Source organism: Gossypium hirsutum, chromosome A06 (genome assembly GCF_007990345.1).
Source record: "Gossypium hirsutum isolate 1008001.06 chromosome A06, Gossypium_hirsutum_v2.1, whole genome shotgun sequence".
Taxonomy (NCBI): Eukaryota; Viridiplantae; Streptophyta; class Magnoliopsida; order Malvales; family Malvaceae; genus Gossypium; species Gossypium hirsutum.
In genome coordinates this window covers 111,305,671-111,327,197 of record NC_053429.1, presented here as the reverse complement: position 1 = coordinate 111,327,197, position 21,527 = coordinate 111,305,671, and the positions used below count along the sequence as shown (strand labels likewise).

The window sequence follows — 21,527 nt, the reverse complement described above, 5'->3', positions numbered from 1 at the left end:
TAAGTATTAAATTAAATTCAATATTAAACTATTAAAATAATATTATGATTGGAATAATTAATTTGAAATCAAATTCTCTGGTAGAGTCCCAGTAGGAGCGTAACTCTTCCATTGTTCAACCGTCGCTGGCCACAAGGATGCTGTGGTCGTAGCCACCAGCACTGTCATGTCCATTGGTGCAAGTGCACCACCTTTACAGCACCTTGAGTCGGTTCGACTGCTGCCGGTTCGGTTCAGATCAATGACAACCTGACCGGTCTGACCTAACCACTGGTTGGACCATCAGCCTGGTTTCACATACCGGGCCCGGTTTGACCAGTTTTTGGGTCTTGATCTCGATTTTGGGATCTCGTGCCTAATGTACGATCTTAGGTCCAATTTTCAAGTTCAATTGCTCATTGGGCCAATTGTTTGACTTGAAAATTAAATACCAAAAATATCATATTAATTGTAATTGACTTGATTAATTTAATTTTACTTGATCAAAATTAATTTTTCAAGAAAATTCTTTAATAAAATTCTCTAGTTGAACAATTCTCAGACCACCTAATTTAATTCCAGATCAAATAAATTGACTCAATTAGATTATTCCCAAAGTCATAGAAGTCTCTTTTCATTCAAATGTTGTAACACCTCTAACCCGTATCCGTCGCTGAAATACGGTTACGGAGCATTACCGGAGTTTACATTTCAAAACTATCAAAAATTTTAATCATTTAATAACTCAACATCAATCATAGTAAAGTCAATTAATATCATACATATTGTTCCTTATACGAGCCCTCAAGACCCTAAAAATACATTAGAAACAAGTCAGGACTACATCGAAAACATATAGAATTTTTCAAAAAAAGAAGAAAATTTTCAAATTACAGGGGTCACACAGTTGTGTGGCCAGGCCATGTGACTCACACAACTGAGACACTTTCCCGTGTCTCAGCCTATGTGGCGTTCGAAGTAGGGACACACAGCCGTGTCCCAGCCCGTGTTCGTGCCCATGTAACTCTCTGACTTGGGTCACACGGTCAAGTCGCATGCCCGTGTGCCAAGCCGTGTACCCTCGAAATGTAACCTTTAAAACCCTACAGGGTGTCTTAGGCTGTGTGGACGAGAAAACAGACATTTTCAAGCCATTTATTTCACCCTAAACATGCTCACACATACAAAACATTTGCACATACAATCAAGATTTCACACATACCTAAAATATACATAATAAAATCAATTCAATAGGAAATTTATCCATTCAACCAATATGCTAAAAGCCACCCCAAACATAATTATCAAATCAATCTAAATATGTGCACAATTACCATTTATCATCCATCTTGTCTCCATGCCAAAACATAGCATAATTGATATATTCCAAAACATAACCAAACATACTAAATTGGTCATTCAAAGTATACTTTCATTTGACCATTCTAACACCAACCATTTAAGCATCAAAAACGTTTAAATGACACCAATCTAGTCAATTCCAAATGACAAATATATATATATATGCCAAACTCATCAAACTAACATATACAACGTTCCACCTATACATGCCATTATAACCTTGATCAAGACATCAAAATCTACCGATAAAATCAATGGATAGTGTGATGGATCTCTGACTAACTTCCAACTTGATCGAGCTTCCGATAATCTGAAAAGTAAAGGAAAAATAACAATGTAAGCAATGAATGCTTAGTAAGCTCGTATAAATATTAAACATAACATTCCATTTCAATAATGAACTTTATAAGGTAAACATAAACCTATACCAATGCCTCAAGATCTATCAAATGATAATCAACTCACAAATTAGTGTATTTATCCACAACCTAGATAAATTCATCCATAACTTAAGTAAATTTCTCACATATAAGTAAACCCTTTAACTCATAAATACATTTACATTATCACATTACATCTCAATTATGAACTTATCATTTTATTACATTTCCTTACTCGTATCATTTGTATAACAGAAGACATAAGCATAAATATTTCATCATTAATACACAATTTAGTATATTTACTCATAATTCACTCGAAATATCATAAGGTATGTAATAGCCCAATTTAGACCCTAATCGGAACGGTGGTTTTAGGACCACGAATTTGAGTCAGAAAAATATTTAAAAATTATTTTGTGTGTTTATTTTGTGTGAATTTATATCTATGAAATTTTCGTGATTTAATTTTGTCGTTTAGGTGTCCGATTAAATAAAAGGACTTAATCGCGTAAATTGAAAATTTGATAGTTTAAAGTATAAGGGCCAAATAGTTAGTGGATTTCTAAGTTGGGGAACTTATGTTGTAAATATCCCATAAATATATTAGTGGGACGGTTTAAGACTTATATTATGTGGTTTTTATATTAAACCGTTAAGAATATAAAAGTAATTTAAATATTAAAACATATATATGATATAATAACATAAAATAAACTATGTTTTTATCATTCTCTCTTGACCAAAACTAGAGAAAAGAAACAAATAAAGAACAAGGGTTAGGTTCTGCCATCTTCTAAGCTAAAATCAAGGTTCGTTCTTTGTCGATTTTTGATAATTTCTACGTTTTTGAGATCGTTGCTTTGAGTACTACAAAGCCCATGCTTAAATTTTTTATTTGATGAATATTTTGAGTTGTGCCATTGTTGATAGCTTATGATTTTTGTTTTTTGTTGATGAATAATGAAAGATATGTTTTAGACTAACATATTTTGTATTGGAGTTTTTGATGATTTTGAGTAATTAGGACTTAATTGCAAAAATAATAATTTGAGAGATAAAATGTGAAATTTATGAAATATATGGACTTGTACGGTGATGGGTAAGATTCAGCCAAACATGAGTATTTGAAAATTTTGTGTATTTTGTGTTTTGTGCAATAAGGACTACATTTTAAAAATTGTAAATGTCAGGGGTAAAATGGTAATTTGCCCATTTATGTGTTTTTGGACTAAATTGAATGAAAATATGTTTGAATGAGCTTAATTTGAGTATGTTTTGATCAAGAACCAGAGAAATCAGATTTGGATCGAGGAAAAATAAAAGTTGTCGACTAGCAGCCCCGTCTCGTTTTACGACGTCTAAGGTAAGTTTATAAGCAAGTAGACGTGCTTAATTGTGATTAAATATGTTTAAGCTTGGCTATCACATCTCTGAATTGGTTTCAACCAAGTTGTCACGTCCGAAAGTCCAGTATGAACCTTAGGAATAGTTAGGATGCGTATATTATGACATAGGATTCCGATACGTATGTGCGAGTAAGACCATGGCATCGATATATGATTTTGATATGTGTTTATGAGTAAGACCCTGTCTGGGACAGTGGCATCGATTGGGGCTACATGTAAAACCACGTCTTGGACATTGGCATTGTACGATTTATGTGTTTATCCGAGTGTCCTATCCAATCCCGAATGGTTCATCGGGCAAAGGTAAATCGTGATCAGATGTGTTATATGAGCAAAAAGGGACAGGTATGATTTAGTTTATTAGTTATCAATGATAAGGTAAATATGTGACTTGTTTGATAATATGTGTTATGCATGATATAAAGAATAAACTTCTATGGTTTAAATATGTGTATTCAGCTTTGAACAAACGATGTGAATATTATGGAAATGATTCTTGGATTTGCATTTATATGTACCCATGTATATTCGGCCATGAAAGTAGTTTTTGTACATGATGTTATAACCAGAATCTTGAGCTTATATAAATGTGTATTTGTAAATTTTATTACATGATGACAATTTAACTTAGAAAGCCAATTGTTACTTGGTTAATAAGATCATGGGAGCATTTAGCTAAGATAGTATTTTGCATGAGATTTTAGTATTTTATCACAATTGTAGGTTTAAGGTTATGCATTGATAACGATAATATAATCTGGCAAGTTTAAATAAATTTGAATATGATATTAAGTTGTTTATTTGCTTATTGACTTACTAAGCTGTGGTAGTTTACTCTATGTATTATGTTATTCTGTTTTATAGAGTTTGAAGTCAAGCTACAAGCCCGGGACTGTCAGCCAAGCTCATCACACTATCTACAGCTTCGGTATTTTAAATAGTCGAACTCGAACTATGGCATGTGTAGGCTGGATTTCATTTTGAAGTATTAGATTTTTGAGTTGTGTATAATCTAGCCATGCAAAAATGGCTTATGTGTTATGTTTGGGTTTGGTCTGACTAGACTATGGTTTGAGCTCGTTTCAATTATTTTGTTATATGTCATAGTTTAGGAGTGATTATGATATCGGTTTGAGTATTGAACTTGTTTATAAATCTTGGATGTGGTATGAATGTGGTAGCTTGGATGTGTATTATAATAAGATAAAATATGCATGTGGATGTTGATTACTACACTTAGTTTTAACCTAATATGTTTTGTTAATAATGATTCATAAGGTTGGTTAGATAATTCGGTAATGGAAACCTTGAGTAGGTGTGTGGATTAAATATGCAATTTAGTTTGCATGACATTAAATAAGGTAAAAATTCCATGATTGTTTTTGTCATTTACTTGGTATGAGTTTAATTAATAAGGTGTGACTTTGGAATCTAGGGTAAATTCACACTAGCACTTAAACCTTAAGGCACATTCGATTATGTTATATTGAATTAAATTGTATGTGTAGTTTATTACTAAATTATAAGGTAAGTTCTCAATTAGTTATATCATGAGTTTATACTGAGGTTGTTAATTGTGTCTGAAAGTAGTTCAGTTTTAAAATGTCGTAATGCACTTAACCTTTTTATAACATGTTTCATTTCTTATATATTTTAGTTAATTGTATAACCTCAAATATGATTTGCTAATAAGCTCCATTCGAAAATGCTAGGAGTCTTTATTATGCATGTATATGTATATATATATGTTCGAATGGGTTCATTAAAATTTTATCAATGTACAAAACATGAATACATAAAGATTAACAGTATGGTGTTGCATGTAGGAATAAAGAGGTTGGTGATGAAATTCATTTTCCATTAATGTATAATCTATGCAAGTGCACAACTTATTCAAGAAAAGGTTTGTCATTCAACACTAAAGATATTGTTGAGTTATATGCTCGGTAAACGTATAAGTTGTGCTGATGTACTTTGAGATATATTTTAATTATACTATGTGATGAACGATAAAATTTTTAGTTTCTGATATATGAAATGATTTTACCCGTTGACGTGATATTGATGTCAAACTATATTATGTCATGCATAATTGCATGAATTGTAATATGATCAGTAATGCCTCCTGGCCCTAATCCAGTGACTTATACAAGGTAAGTCATGTACATGAATAACATCACTTGTAATCATCAATTTCATGAACATGAACATACTTTTATTGAACATTACCTTTTTATTCCTTTTCATAGATTCATGACATAAGTCCTTGGAATACTTACCGATCCCTTCCTTTTCATACTCGTTGAATAAAATGAAATAACATCGAATAATGAAAATAATATTTTCAGTACAACTTACCTGTTACAATACATTGACACAAAAAATACTAGGTTCAAAACCTGATATAACACATCGTCACGAACACTACTAAGCACAAAGTTTGATATAATACATCGGCACAAAGCCTGCTAGGCACGAAGCCCGAATATTACCGACACAAAGCCTGCGAGGCACAGAGCCTGAATATCACTATGTTTCTATTTCTTAAAACATAGCTAAATGAAATTTAAGTTTTAACCAATAATGAAATAGTATGAAATATTCAATACAATTAATAACAACCGTATAACGAACTTACCTGGCTAAATTGTAGAAATATCAAAGTACAGGGGCTTTTTGGTAATTTTCCATTCTCCTCGATTTTCTACTCGATCTTAATCTAAATTAATAATTTCATTCAATTTATTAATTTAGACAATAAAATAATTCATTTTTATAAAACTTAGTCATTTTTTACATATTTATCAAATTGCCCCTAACATTTTACTTTTATTCAATTTAGCCCCTGAGCCTAAAACATGAAAATTAACAATTTTTAATGCAAATCCATGCTAGCCAAATATTCATGGCATTCAATATAGCCCTTTTTTTGCAATAATTTCACAAAAAAACCTTGTATTTTTACTATTTCAACAATTTAGTCCCTAATCGAAAAATTCATCAAAAATCTCTTAATAAAACATTTTCAAATACCAACCAACATTTCAAATTCATAATTTAACATGAAAAATCACTATATTCATCAATGGAAACATTCAGAATCTTTAATAGTTTCAAAATCGAAGGTACGAGCTAGATGGACCTAGTTGCAACGATATCAAAAACATAAATATTAAAAGAAATTGGGCTAAAATGACATACCAATTAAGCTTTTGAACATGCTAAAATTCCTAGGTCTAAAATGGCTCCCTTTTCTTCTTTACAATCGGTGAAGAAGACATGAAAATGGTGATAATGGCTTTTCTTTTATTTAATTAAAGTTTAATTATAAAATTACAATTTTGTCCATTTAAAATTCAACCAATTTCCAAGCTTTTAATTATCCAAAACCATCGACTAACTCCTTAAATGGTTTAATTATCATTTAAGTATCTCTTTCTTTATTCAATAAGCCATTTAATCACTAGAATGAAGTACTGATCAAACTTTACATCCTTTACAATTTAGTCCTTTTCAATTAATTAACTATCGAAACATTAAAATTTTTCAATGAGGTCAATTTATATTTATAAAAATATTTACGGCTTAGTTTATAGAAACGAAGTCCCGATACCTCATTTTCTAAAACCACTTAATTTTAGGGTCAAAGCACTTAAACTTAATAAATTGCTTATATAACATAAATTATCAAATCAAAAACCTTTTTAAAACCATAGTTTAACTCGTAAATATTAAATAATAGTATTTACAAATTTACTCATCAGATTTGGTGGCCCAAAAACACTGAAAAACTGGTTGTTACAAATGTAGTTCGATCAAGCTTTGGTTGAGCTAACAGAGGGTCCAATAGGACATATACAATTAGGCTCTAGTGATTGTCATTATGCCCAGAAGTATCGTTCTAATAATTCGCAATTACTTAATCGTGGATTCAGTTTACAAGAAGTACCATGATTGAAAACTCCTTATTGCATACAATTTACGAAAGCAATTGTAACACCCCAAACCCGTTTCTGTCGTCGAATTAGGGTTACAGAGTATCATTGTACAACCAAAAACATTTAAAATTTAAATCATTCAATAAATTAAACATAATATAAATCATGTATAAAAATGCATACTGTCCCTAAATCGAACCCTCAAGGCCCTAAAAATATACTAGAAACAATTCAAGACTAAATTGAAACCATTTGGAAAATCTTGGAAAAAGACACAAAAATTTGGAAACAAGGGTCACACGGTCGTGTGGCCAGTCCGTCTGCGTCACACCGCTAAGAGACACACCCATGTACTAGGCCGTACAGCTATCAAACTAGGGACATACAGTCGTGTCCCAGCCCATGTCCTCACCCCTGTAACTCTCTGAGTAGGGTCACACAGTCATGTCACATGCCTGTGTGTTTAATCGTGTAACTCTCTGAGTTGCCCTACACGTCTGTGTGCCGGGCCGTGTGTTAGGTCGTGTAACTCACTGACTTCCAACCTAAGAAATCATCATATGACACACGGGCATGTCACCAAGCCATGTGTCTCACATGGTTGAGTCACACGCCAGTGTCTCAGGCCGTGTGGACCCAAATTTACCTAAAACCAAGCCATTTCCAAGACCATATCATGCACAATCATTCAACCCATTTAAGCAGACTTTAAAGAGACTTAAACATCACCAAAACACACATCAAAATTCCATTTCAAGACCCTAACTCAACTAACCAATATGTCATTCTAAGGCACCACAATATACTAAAACATCAACCACCCAAACATGTCCATATTGGACCAATTCATACATGACAACCTATTCATTTAATTACCTAAAACATACCACATATTGACCATTCTCAAACCAAAAAATAGTACCTAGAAGCCATACTTATCCATTATCATAAAGTGATCAAAAGGAACTTATCTAAATAAACTTTATAAGTCCATTATCCAAACATGAACACCAAAGCACAAACATACCAACTTACCATTTACATATTCATCAAAAACACCATTTTAAATCACCCTATACATGCCATTATAAAACATTGGCCAAAAATACTCCAAAACTACTGAAAAGACTTTTAGATAGTGTGATAGATCTCTGACGAGCTTCCAAACCGATCGAGTTTCTGATAATCTATGAAAACAAAGAAAAAACAACTACGTAAGCATTGAATGCTTAGTAAGCTCGTATAAACCAAACTTAACTTACCACATCAATTACATAAAATAGGAATAAACATAAAATCAACCATAACCATAAGCTTGACATAAGCCTAACAACAACATCAAGTTCACAAGTTAATACACTTGTTCATATATATATGAAATCATCCATAGGATATGTGATTCATCATGCATGAACATAACATTTTGCATCTTCAATGTTCCATAATGTCATGATTCAATCCAATTGATACTTACCCTTTCGTTCCATTTTCTTTCCCATTGAACCATTTAGAATTACCTCGGATACTCGACAAAGCTCACACAAAGTGTGCCTTTACATATAACTGTAACTCTTCGTTTACATCATTGCTTACACGAGCTGTGAAATGGGTCTGCTCACACGAGCTGTGGGTCGAAACGTAAGCTACACATGCTACACACACAAGTTGTGGAGAATCTACAACAAATGCTAGACCTCAGCTATCGATAGGACACTCAAGACCAGCACCTGAAACATGAAATCCCTAATGACATGTCATTTGTATCATAAGAATTCCTCAGGTTCAAATGGGACTCGATATCCGTCAATTCAACATAACATTGATATGTTTATATATATTGGTCCATTTATATTAAGAGTAACATAGCAAAACATTCAATTTAAGTAACAATAACACAATAAACGTTCATATGAACTTACTTCGATGACTAGAGGCATGAAGGTTAAATCGAACTAATCCAAAGCTTTTGCTTTTCCTCGATCTAGGTCCGAATGTGGTTTATCTTGATCTAAATAGACAATTTAAATCAATTTAATAATTCTAGTATTCAATTTTATCGACATTTCATATTTATGCAAAATTACCATTTTACCCCTAACATTTTAACTTTTCGCAATTTAGTCTTTAAGCTCATAATTTCAAATCTAATCATTTTAATCCCTCTCATAGGCTAACCGAACTCTTTAGGCACTTTTTCCAACCCAAATAAATCATCATTTCATAAATTTAACATGAATTTTTACTATTTTTACAAACCAATCCCTAAATGGAAATTTCATTAAAAATCACTTTACAAAACTTGTTTATTTCTCATCAAAGATTCATAATATATCATTTAACATCAAAAACCATTCAAGAACATTCATGGCTTAACCTTCAACCTTTAACAGTTTTACAAATTAACCCCCAGGCTACCAAGATTAAGCTAAAATGGTTACAAAAACATAAAAATCATTAAAAACGGGGCTCAAAACCATACCATGCAAAGGAAATAAGATTGACCAAATTATCATCCTCCTTTAATGGCTAAAATCGGTTTAGGGTGTTGAATGTGGAAGATGAAACAATTTTGTTTTATTTAGTTTTGTCTTAATTTACCAAATTACCATTTTAACCTTTAAAAACTATAATAATTTCATCAAAACCATGTCCAAAACATCCACTATCACCTCAATTAGTCTATTTACCATTCAAGTCCTTTAATTTAAGGTTTCATAGACATTAGGCCCTTTTAACTAATAGATCTCAACTTTTATCTTTTTTACAGTTTAGTCCTTTACTTAATTAACTACTTAAACATCAAAATTCCTTAACAAAATTTTAACACGACCTAAATATAATCTCATAGACATTAAAATAATAATAAAAATAATTTCATCATCAGAATTATGGTTCCGAAAACACTTTTTCGATGGCACTGAAAACGGGTTGTTACAACAATCCATCCAACTGTTTTGTCCAATGACCTCATCACATGTGTGTTACCTTAATATGATATCTTTGATTCCTTTAAGTTAAATCTGTTCACTCAATACAATCCTATTTTATCTCATTATCACCATGTGTCTTCTTAATGATTAATATGATCATTGTCAACAAATGACTGTGATAAATTGCTCGTTCAAGAACAAGCAACCCGTGGCCACATTTCATATTTATCAATCAACACAATGCCAATGAGAGGATATCATTAACTCTTTAATTGTGTTATGAATTCCACAGTTGCTAGTAAAGCCATGTTATCACAATTCATGTTCGCAAACTTATATCCAAGCACATGAGTTGCATACGCATGGTCAATGACTAACTCAAGATTTAGGTACATTACACCATAAATGTCACAAGTGAATTAATTCACAAACGAATCTAGAATTAATTCATCTTGGGTCCAGTCCAATGTATCATTCTACCAATGAATACATCTATGTCTCTACTCATGGAGCCAACTACTCCAATAGCCAAGACTAACCATCTCCCTAATTGGAATTGTAGACAACATAATAATCCTTCTCAGCATTTGAATCAAATGCTCACTTTGATTCTTTTACGAGATTACAGAATTATTTAGATTATATACTGAAGTAAGTGGTCTTTCTTTCAATGTAAATGCTCTTTACAATGCCATTTATCTTCAGTTTGAACTTTAGACAATCAGTGAGCTAATATTTGTTTGTCACAATTTTGCTATGCATGCAAAATATAAAAGACTTAAATACAAAATACATACTAGTGAAATGTGAAATTAACTTTATTTGTTTATTCATCATTCAAATAAATAGAAAATAGTTACATGTTTACTACAATATGGGCATCTTTCCTAACAATCTCCCATTTGCCCTAGTGAAGTAAATGTGTCATGTTTCGCATTCTCATATCCATAAGGTTATTTTCAAAACTACTTTCATCACATCTACAATTCCTTCAACTCCCGCCTCTTGTATTAGCTGATACTTCCGATCAATGTGTTTCGTCCTCTTGTGACTTCTCATTTCCTTCTTATTTGTTATTGCAACAGTATTATCACAATAAAGTATTATAGCTTTTTTCATACCAGAAATAACTTCAAGTTCGGTTGAGAGCTTTTGGAGCCATATTTCTTCTTTTGTTGCCTCAGAAGCATCCACATACTCGGCCTCCATAGTAGAATCAGTAGTGCAAGTTTGTCTTACAGTTTCTCTATACTATGGCTCCACGACCTAGAACAAATACATTTCTCGACGTCGATTTCCTCCAATATTTACAGGTTTGGAAGTTTGAGTCTATGTACCCAATAGGAGTAAGGCTCTCCCTAGAATACATAAGTATATGATCTCTAGTTCTTTTAAGATGCCTTAATATATGCTTTACTGTTTGCCAATACTTGAGACCTGGATTCGTATGATATCAACTAACCATTCCTACTACGAAACATATATCTGGACATCTACAAAGCATCATACACATAAGGCTTCAAACTATGAAAGCATATGAAACCTTACTCATATGCTCACTTTCTTCCGTTGTCTTAGGATAGTCATTTAAAGAAAGATGAAAATATGATACATTCGGCTAAACTATTGGCTTCGCATCAGTCACTGCAAAACATTCCAATACCTTGTCGATGTATGAAACTCGAGATAGTGCACTTGTTTTATTCTTTTGATCCCTAATGATTCAAATTCCAAGAATATAACTAGCTTCACCCAAGTCCTTCATGCTAAACGATTGAGCTAACCACAGTTTAACCAATGACAATTCTCCTACATCTTTTTCAATAAGTAGAAAATCATCGACATAAAAAATAAGGAAAACCATATTTTTGTCCTTTATACGCTAATAAACACAAGGTTCATCAGTATTTTGCTCAAATCCAAAAGCCTTAATCATTTGATCAAATCTTTTATTCCATGAGCGGGACGCCTGCTAAAGTCCATAAATGGATCTTAGCAATTTGCAAACTTTCTGCTCATTTCCTTTGACAACATAACTAGTTGGTTGAGTCGTGTAAATGGTCTCATCAAGATAGTTATTTAAAAATTTTGTCTTGACATCCATTTGCCAGCTCTCATAATTGAGAGTTGTGGTAATGGATAAAAGTATGCTGATAGACTTGAACATTGCTACCAGAAAAAATGTATCATCATAATCGATGCCTTTTTTTTGTGTGTAGCCTTTCCCTACAAGTCTAGCTTTGTGTGTTTCCACTTTCCCTTCTGCATTTCTCTTCTTCTTATAGATCTGCTTACACCCTATGGATTTAATCCCAATAAGTAAGTCTACAAGTTTGCACACCGTATTGGATTTCATAGAATCTATCTTGGAATCCATGACCTATTTCCAAATCTTGGAATCAACGTCTTGCATAGCCTCCTCATAAGTGAGTGCATCATCATCCTCATGATTGGCTTCCATATTACAAATACTACCATCATAGATGAAGAAGTCCAATTTCTTAGAAACTCTCTCACTAAGACGATTTCCCTATGTTGTTGATCATTTCCAGGTCTTTTTATAGCTTTCTCGAGAATTGAACTCGGTGATTGTTCTACCACTCCCGAAAGCTCCTCGAGTACCACTTTACTTTGAGGCTTAAAGTTATCCATGTAGATTTTCTCAAGGAAAGTAGCATGAGTAGAAACTTTAATCGTATTATCTTTCAGATTATAGAATAATTCTCCTTTTGTTCCTTTTGGATATCCTAAAAATATGCACAATTATGTCTGTGCATCCAACTTCTTTGTATCCTTATCCAGAATGTGTGCTGGAGAACCCTATATTTTAAAGTGATTTAAAGCAAGTTTCTTTCCATGCTACAGTTCCTAAGGTGTCTTATAAGAAGACTTGGTCGGCATATCATTCATAATATAGCAAGTCGTTTGTATCGCATATCCCAGAAGAAAGTAGGAAGTTTTGAATAGCTTAACATTGAACGAACCATGTCAAGCAAGGTTCTACTCCTCCTCTCAACTACGTCATTCTGCTGTGGAGTGCCCAGTGCTATGAATTTGGATAAAATCTCATTCTCTATAAGGTATCCTAAGAACTCATCGAACAAATATTCCCTACCTCAGTCACATTGAAGATTCTTTATGGATAAAATTAATTGTTTTTCCACTTCCGTATGAAACTCTTGAAATTTATCAACAGTTTCACTTTTACGGTGCATTAGATACATATATCTAGTTTGAGAATAGTCATTGATAAAAGTCACGTAATAATCATAACTTCTTCGGGCACTGATGCACATATCCCTTAAGTATGCCCTTGTACCTTTCGCATTAAAAGACCTCTTAGTTATTTTACGTTCCAAGCAAGATTCACATTGTGGAAGACTAACTTCCTTAAGCATACTTAAGGGACCATCTTTCATGAGTTTAGCGATTCTTTCTTAGTTAATATGACCAAGTCTTAAGTGCCATAAGTACCCCTTATTAGAATGAGAAGTTTTTAGCTTTTTATTCACTATTTCAATTTGAAGCATCTATTAGTTATTTGCAATTTTCTAATGGATTCGAAACCTCGTTCTTGAAGAGGGGATTTGTAACAGCCAATTTTTAGTCAGAACGGAATAGTGGTTTTGGGACAACAAATTTGTAACACCCCGAATTTGGTCCTAGAAGTATTGTGCCTTGAGTGTGGGTCCGTAAGGAGGTTTTATATAGGCATTTAATTGTGCAATGAAATGGCACAATTAAATGTCCACTTTGGTGGTTAATGGCCCTGAGAAGTGTTAGAGAAATCTTGGGTTCAAACTTGGGCTCTAGCAAAAATTTTGGTATTAAGTGAAAAAAAAACCTAGATGCTTGGATGAGGGTTTTTAAATTATTGTGTTAAATAGATGACACAAGGAAGCTTGTAGTCTAGTGGTTGTGGTGTCATTAAGGTTGTATGGAAGCCTGGGTTCAAGCCTTGGCTCTTGCAATTTATTTTGGGTTTTTTTAAAGGGAACCTGGACTTTGGCCTTTAGACCTTATAATTAATTGGGGATAAAATATGACACAAAAAGCCTTGTGGCTTAGTGGCAAGTAGCGTGTGGAGCATCTGAGGGGAGGCATGGGTTCGAATCCCATGGCAAGCAAAGAGCATTTATTTTGCTAACAGGGGGCGACAAGAGTTGGTGTTGAATTTAAACTCTAATGTTGGAGGGATCCCACATCAGGAAGCTAATATAATAGTGGTTGTGAAGCTGGCTTTAAATAGAGGGAACCATAAGGAGAGTAAATGTACCTTTCTTGGCTGATCCCTTTCGCTATATGGCGTGCTCGTTTGGGTTGGGTGTCGGCTAAGAGTGCTCGGAGTGTGGATTAACTCTAGTCTCCTATCAGGTGTGTATTTCTTACTACTCTAGCTGTAGGATGGCTACTTCGGGCCGCGATGGGTCGAAAGGGGTCATGTGGGCCTAATGGGCCTACAAGCCCAATTGGATAAGTTGTTTGATTATGTAGTAAATATTGGGCTAGGCTAGGTGAATCTAATATTTGTGGCTAGATTTGGGCTAAAAGGGCCACACGAGCGTGTGGGCCCATTTGGGCCGAGAATAGGCTTTAGGCCCATTCGTATTGTTATCCCTGTTTAGAATACTTTAGTTTACTAAAATTATCGAAATACGCTTAGTTTGTAAAAATACTGAAATACCCTCGATTTGTAAAATTACTGAAATACCTTCGACTTGTAAAATTACCAAAGTACCCCCGATTTATAGAATTATCGTTTTACCCCTGATTTACATAATTATCATTTTACCCTCGACTTATAGAATTACCGTTTTACCCTTGATTTACAGAATTATCGTTTTACCCTCGATTTACAAAACTACTATTTTACCCTTGATTTACAGAATTACTGTTTTACCCTCGATTTACAAAATTACTAAAATACCCTTAGTTTGTAAAATTACCAAAATACCCTTGGTTTGTGAAATTACCGAAATACCCTCAATTTGTAAAATTATTAACATACCCCTGATTTACAAAGTTACAGAAATACCCTTGACTTTCTAAAAATTATAGAAATACCATTGGTTTACAAAATTACTAAAATACCCTTAGTTTGTAGATTTACCAAAACACCCTTGTAGGATGAAATGACTAAAATACCCCTATTAGGTAAAAAGACCGTAAAGCCCCTGTAGGGTAAAGTGACCGTAATACCCCTGTATGGTAAAATGACGAATATGCCCTTATGTTCCGTATGACTGATGTGCTTAGGATTTACATATATTGATATTGGAATAGTTGGGTTTGAGTGACAGGTGGTGGTTATTGTAGGTGATTGATTATGGAAACGTTTCAACTTCAACCCGTAACAGGTGTGTACTGACCCTCATAATAGCTTAGATTAATATTTGCTGAAAAGCCGAAAGCTTCATATTTTAGTGATTCAGGAATTAATATTTAGATCTATTCTCTACGCACGTTTCAGTTGGATTCACAACGGATATGGGGTAGGAAGGTATTTGGAACGTTCTTCAATGAGTAGATCTCTTGGTAAGTATTCGAACCTTCTTTCCATTTGTATCTTGTGGTTTAAGAAAAGCTGAAAACCCCTCTGTCGACTAAGGCTAAAAGGGTTTTTGGTGTTATTTGGTTTGTTGGTGCTAGTGAGGATTAAAGGCTACCGATCGAGGAGTGTGTAAAATGCTTGGATCATTGGAGTGACTAAATCTAGTCATCAACTTCGGCAAAGGTATGAACCCAAAGGCCATTGTGGATGGTGGCCGAATGTGTAAGTGATGATAATAGGTAGTTTTCGATTTGGTTTAATAATAACATGGTCTAATCTATAAGTGGTTGATTATAGGAGAAATCGCATAGGAGATATCGTCAAGGAATATCGCAAATCAGGTGTGTAACGAACCCTTTTTCATAGCTTAAAGTGATAAATACCAAAAAGCCGAAATGCCGAAATTCTGGCATTTCGAGGACTTGTGAGCAAGCGAACGCTCACTAGTTAGTTAGAATCGATGAGATGATGATCGGGAACAATGGAAATGGTAAGGACGTGTTTTTGGCGTTCACGATAAGTTGGGCCTCGAGGGGCTGAAATAGGGCCCAATAGGCTTTCGAGCCCATTTGGGTAAAATTGGTAGAAAACGGAAATCTGTTAAATTGCCTGTTAAAACTATTAATACTATTATGGATATAGGCTCAATGGGCCTAGATGACAAAATCGGCTAAGTAGGGCCTATTAGGGGTTTTAGGCCCAATAACTCGGTTTCGTTAAAAGTGGGCTAGAAACGTGGTTAAACAAATGAATAGTTAGTAGCTAATGATGAAAATGGAAAAATCCCTAATTTTCGGTAAAATTACAGAATTACCCTTATAATATGAAAATGACCATTTTGCCCCTAGGTAAAAATGACCATTATACCCCTAGGGTTTATATATGAACTTAATGCATGGGATTTTGATAAACATGATATGTATGATATGCACATGACATGTATGATATGCACATGATATGTATGATATGCACATGAGATGTTTGTAAATGCATTGGGTTGGGTTTTTATATGGATGGAGGAAGTGCAAAAGGGCTTATGCCCCAGTTATTAAAGGGCTTATGCCCCAGTTATTAAAGGGCTTATGCCCCAGTTATGATAAAGGGCTTATGCCCCAGTTATGATGAAGGGCTTATGCCCCAGTTATGATAAAGGGCTTATGCCCCAATTATAAAAAGGGCTTTTGCCCCAGTTATTAAAAGAGGCTAGGCCTCCAGTTATATGATAAAGCAGCTATGCTGCCAGTGGAAAGTTATGGCGGGGTGGGTCGAGTTAATCCCCACATGGTGTGTTGGTTGGTACGGGTGGAGAGTAGCGGATGGTGGGTTGAGTAGTCTCCCCAATTGGGCTTGCATTCTTTCATTGACATTATATGTGATATTGAAATGGGCCTATGGGCCATACCGTTTACAGTAAAGGCTTCGGCCCAGTAATATGAAATTTGAAAAGGCTTCGGCCCAGTGTTATAACATATGAAATATGAAATGGGCTATGGCCTAGTACATGTTTGAGATTGGATTTGGGCTTAGACCCAACAGGCTGTCATTGTTTTGGGCTCTGAAAGGGGCTTGTTGCACACTGAGTTTCCAAACTCACCCCCCTTTCCTTAACCTTGCAGGTGAGCTTAGATGTGGGGACTTGGGCCGGAGGGGATTTAGAGTAGCCACGGTGATCATCTTTTGGCTTTTAAACAAGCGTTGGTTTTCATTAAATTTTCTTTAATTATTATTTATTTTTGGGTTGTAATAAGGCCATTTTAACTTTCCTTTTATTTCTTTTCGGGATTATTTTAATTTTAATAACTTCAAACCTGGTTGATAATTATTCAAATGGGCTAGACTTAGGACGTGTTTTCAAAACGATACTTGTTTTCAAAAGAGTTCAACACCACGATCAATCGATTTATCAAAGTCGTTCACTTAAACAAATTTAAACTCGATATAACAAAGTGTGGCTATGGTTGTGGGCATGTCTAGGATTGGATCCAATCAAAGAGCTTGGTACTTAAGCAGCCTTCATGGCTCACCTCCTCTGTCTCGGATACCTACCTGGTGCCCAGCTTCCATACACCTTGTTAACTCAACAAAATATATGGTTTTTAAAACACTAAAACGGAACGTGGGTTTTCAACTCCAATGTGGCACGTCAGATTCGGCCATAACGTCTGGGCTGGGTTTGGGGTGTTACAAAATTCAAAGTTGAAATATTTATTTTACTATTAATTTAATGTTTACAACATGATAAAATGATTATGTGAAAATGTCGTTCAGAAATTTTACTGTTTGAGTAGTCAATTTAACAAAAAAGAGTAAATAGCTAAAAGTGCAAAAGTGATGTTCTATTAGCTAAATGTGTCTAATAGCTATAGAACTTTAAAGTGGAAGTCCTTATGTGGTAATTTGACCATTGTTTAGTTGATTGGACATTTTGATTGGACATTTATGTACATAGTTTAAGTGAATTTTAATGTTTTAATTAAAGGTTATTTAAGTAATTTAATAATTAAAGTTAGTAAAAATGATAAAACAAAGGCTATCATCTTTGTTTTTCTTCCTTAGTCGAAAATTTAATCTAAAAACACCATGAGAATAGCTTCAACATTTGACCTACACTTCTATCTTTGCATGTGGGTATTTTTTACTCCGTTTTTAATGATTTCTATGTTTTTGAGATCGTTGCAACTAGGTCTAGCTAGCCCAGGGACTAATTTGCAAAACTGTTAAAGATTTTAGATGTTTCCATTGATTAATAAGCATGTGTTTTGATGTTTGATGATAGATTACAAATGTTTGTTGCGAGATATACAAGTTTTGTTAAGTGATTTTTAGTGAAAATGCAAATTAAGGATTAAATTGTGAAATATGGAAATTTAGTGGTTAAAATTTGAAATAAATGAAAAGTATGGGCTGCTAGGGTTATAATAGTAATTCAGCTAGGCTAGGGTTGTGATGAAATTGAATAAATTTTGTTTTATGATCCAATGAACTAAATTGTAAAAGTTATAAAATTCGAGGGGTAAAAGTGTAAATGTGCTTAAATGTGTGTTTTAGATTAAATTAAATAGAGAGATTATTAAATAATTTAATTTTGAATATATTTAGATCAAGAAAAGTGAATTTAGGATCTAGATTGAGGAAAAACTAAAGTTATCGACTAATCGACCTATTTCATCGTATTATAAGTTTATTATAAGTTTTGATATAAATGAATTTCATATGTTTTGATATTGCATAAATTGTGAATAAGAGACTATGGATATGATCGATAGTGATTCGACAATGATTCGACATTCGAAATCCCGGTTGAACCTTAGGAATAGTTTAGGATACTAATGACATGTCATTAAAGGATACATGGATTTCCCTTCAGGCCATGATATTTGCACTTCAGGTGTGAGTTATATGGATTTGGCTCCGAGCGATGAATATCGACTGATTTGGCTTTGGGCCATGATATCAGTATTTCAGATATAAATTACCTTGATTTGGCTTCGGACATGATATTTTCACTTCGGGTATGAGTTATACCGATTTGGATTTGGGCCATGAATATCGGCTGATTTGGCTTTAGGCCATTATATCAGTATTTTAGATATAAATCACCTTGATTTGGCTTTGGGCCATGGTATAGGTATTTAGTGTATGAGACTCTTGAGTATTTGTCTTCTATTCCGAATGGTTCAATGAGTAAATGAATGATGTGACTGAGTATGAGAATGATATGAGATGGTACAGGTACGTACGTAACATATATAAGTTTTGGTTAGAAAAAACTTGTGAAGAATGTGATTGATGTCATAATTGTGTATATGAAAGGTTTGTTAGCTAATATATGCTAAATGTTGATATATTTAAATTGTTGTATTATAATCTTGAGATTGAATTAAGTTTACTGTATACGAGCTTACTAAGCTTTATAGCTTACTTTGTTTATTTTCCCATGTTTTATAGTGTTATCAAGCTAGCTCAGATTTGAAGAGCATCGGAGATTGCTTCACACTATCCACTTATCACTTGGTACCTATGAATTTTGGTATTTAAAATATATGGCATGTATAGGGTCTTGGTCTTTTTGGTATATGTATTTTGGCCATTTTTGTTGGTTTGTAAATATTAGGCTTGGTTTATATATATAGCCATATGAGTTAGTTTACAATGGTGAATTTGATGATGTATATAATTGTGCAAATGGCCTTTGTCTGAGTTTAGTAATTGCCTTATAAATGCTAGTTATGATGGTATTTGATGTTTGTTGAAAATGGATATGGTGAATATCAAATAGTTGATGAATTGGTAATTAGTAGATTTATGAGTTTAGGTAATTTGATGCATTTTTGAAAATGACCATAGTGATGAATGAAAAGGGTAAAATTTGCTATGTATTTGTGTTGTATATTGTGATATGGTGAGTCTTGTATTTGTTGGTATTGTAATGGAATAAATGATGCTTGGTTGAAGTTGATTGAATGCTTATTTATGCCTTGTATTGGTATCAATTGGTTTGATTTAGGTGTGTGAATATTTGAGGTGGCAAAATAGCTTGGTAAATAGCCTATTTTTGTCCACACGGGCAGAGACACGGGCATGTGTCTTAGCCGTGTGTGACACATGGTCATGTTACACGATCGTGTGTCCCATGGTGTTGAAATTAAAATCAAGTCAGTATGCTCCACACGGCCTCAAACACGGGCATGTGACTTGGCTGTGTGGCATAAGTCAGTATACCCTACAGGTTTGGCACAGCCTAGCACACAGAGGTGATATAAGGCGCACATAAGCGCGAAACCTTTGACAAAACTCCAAACACGCTATAGACCCTAATTCGCACGCCAACTATATCTTAACATTTCACTAAGTCTATTAAGGCACATTGCAATTATAATTAACATATATCCATCAAGGCAATTAACAAATATATGTACACATATCACATAAGGGCACTTTATCTACTTTCACATACTTATGATCAAACCCATCATATTTTTTTTCCAAATGTAGGCAGGTGCTTTTGTGACATGCCAAATTTTCGATTTGACATGTGCCACTATTCTAGTAACAAATATAGTGCATTATTGAGAAAATTGAAAATTTTCCCCTTTGTGACTTGATTCCTCTTATAGCCAAAATTTCAAATATGGCTTTGAAGAAGCCAATAATGGAAATGGTTGGGGCTGCGCCCCACCCATCTCGTATATAATAATAATAGTAATAATAATAATAATAATAATTATTATTATTATTATTATTAAATTCAAGTCAACTTTACTTTTGAGTGGTCCACAATTTATTCTCCAAAAAAATATAGTCTCTTGCAAAAGTCCAAAGCACTCTTTCATAAAATATTTACAATTTAGGTCTTCATAGTTTTTCAATTGTCAATTTGGTTCATTTTTTAGAAAACTTTGTATTTTTAATCAGTCTCGTTAAATACTTTCTTGATAAATTCAATTTTAATAATTTAATATCATATTAATATTATAACCCTTTTATAGTATAATGTGAAATGACCAAAATGCCCTATAGTGACAATTACCATTTTGCCTATTTGGCCAATTTCCTTCGCAACAATTAGTTATTAATCAACCTAGATTCCATAATCTCATTTAATACTTGGTACACATCCTTGGGTACTAAAAATTATTACACATCTTGTTAGTACAAAACTCCGGTAAGGAAAAATCTCGAACACACGATCGGAACTCGAAAAGAAAAAGAAGAAATAGGACAGGCTCCAAGGCGTGTATCAAGCCACTATCTTTAAGGTTATATTCGCCCCCACTTATCTTCAGTGTGCAAACGAGTTCCAAGCAAATTAACCTCGAGGATACAATGAAGCCAATGACTATTTGCGTTTTGCACTGACGAGAATAGTCCACTATGCACTGAGTAATGTATAACAAAAACTCAATTTCTACAAAGGATTTCTGCAGCAATACTTTATAGAATAATCTAATAATATTAGAAAATGAAGGAAGAGAAGA

The 21,527-nt window shown here is 33.7% G+C and overlaps 1 long non-coding RNA gene across 1 annotated transcript; it reads left to right on the top strand.

The window, feature by feature from the left end:
• Positions 1–14,352: 14,352 nt before the first annotated feature.
• On the top strand, positions 14,353–15,892 carry LOC107963490 (uncharacterized). Its single transcript, XR_001701940.2, has 5 exons — positions 14,353–14,372; positions 15,315–15,355; positions 15,469–15,533; positions 15,648–15,732; positions 15,847–15,892. It is a non-coding gene; the product is annotated as an uncharacterized lncRNA (long non-coding RNA).
• Positions 15,893–21,527: the final 5,635 nt, after the last annotated feature.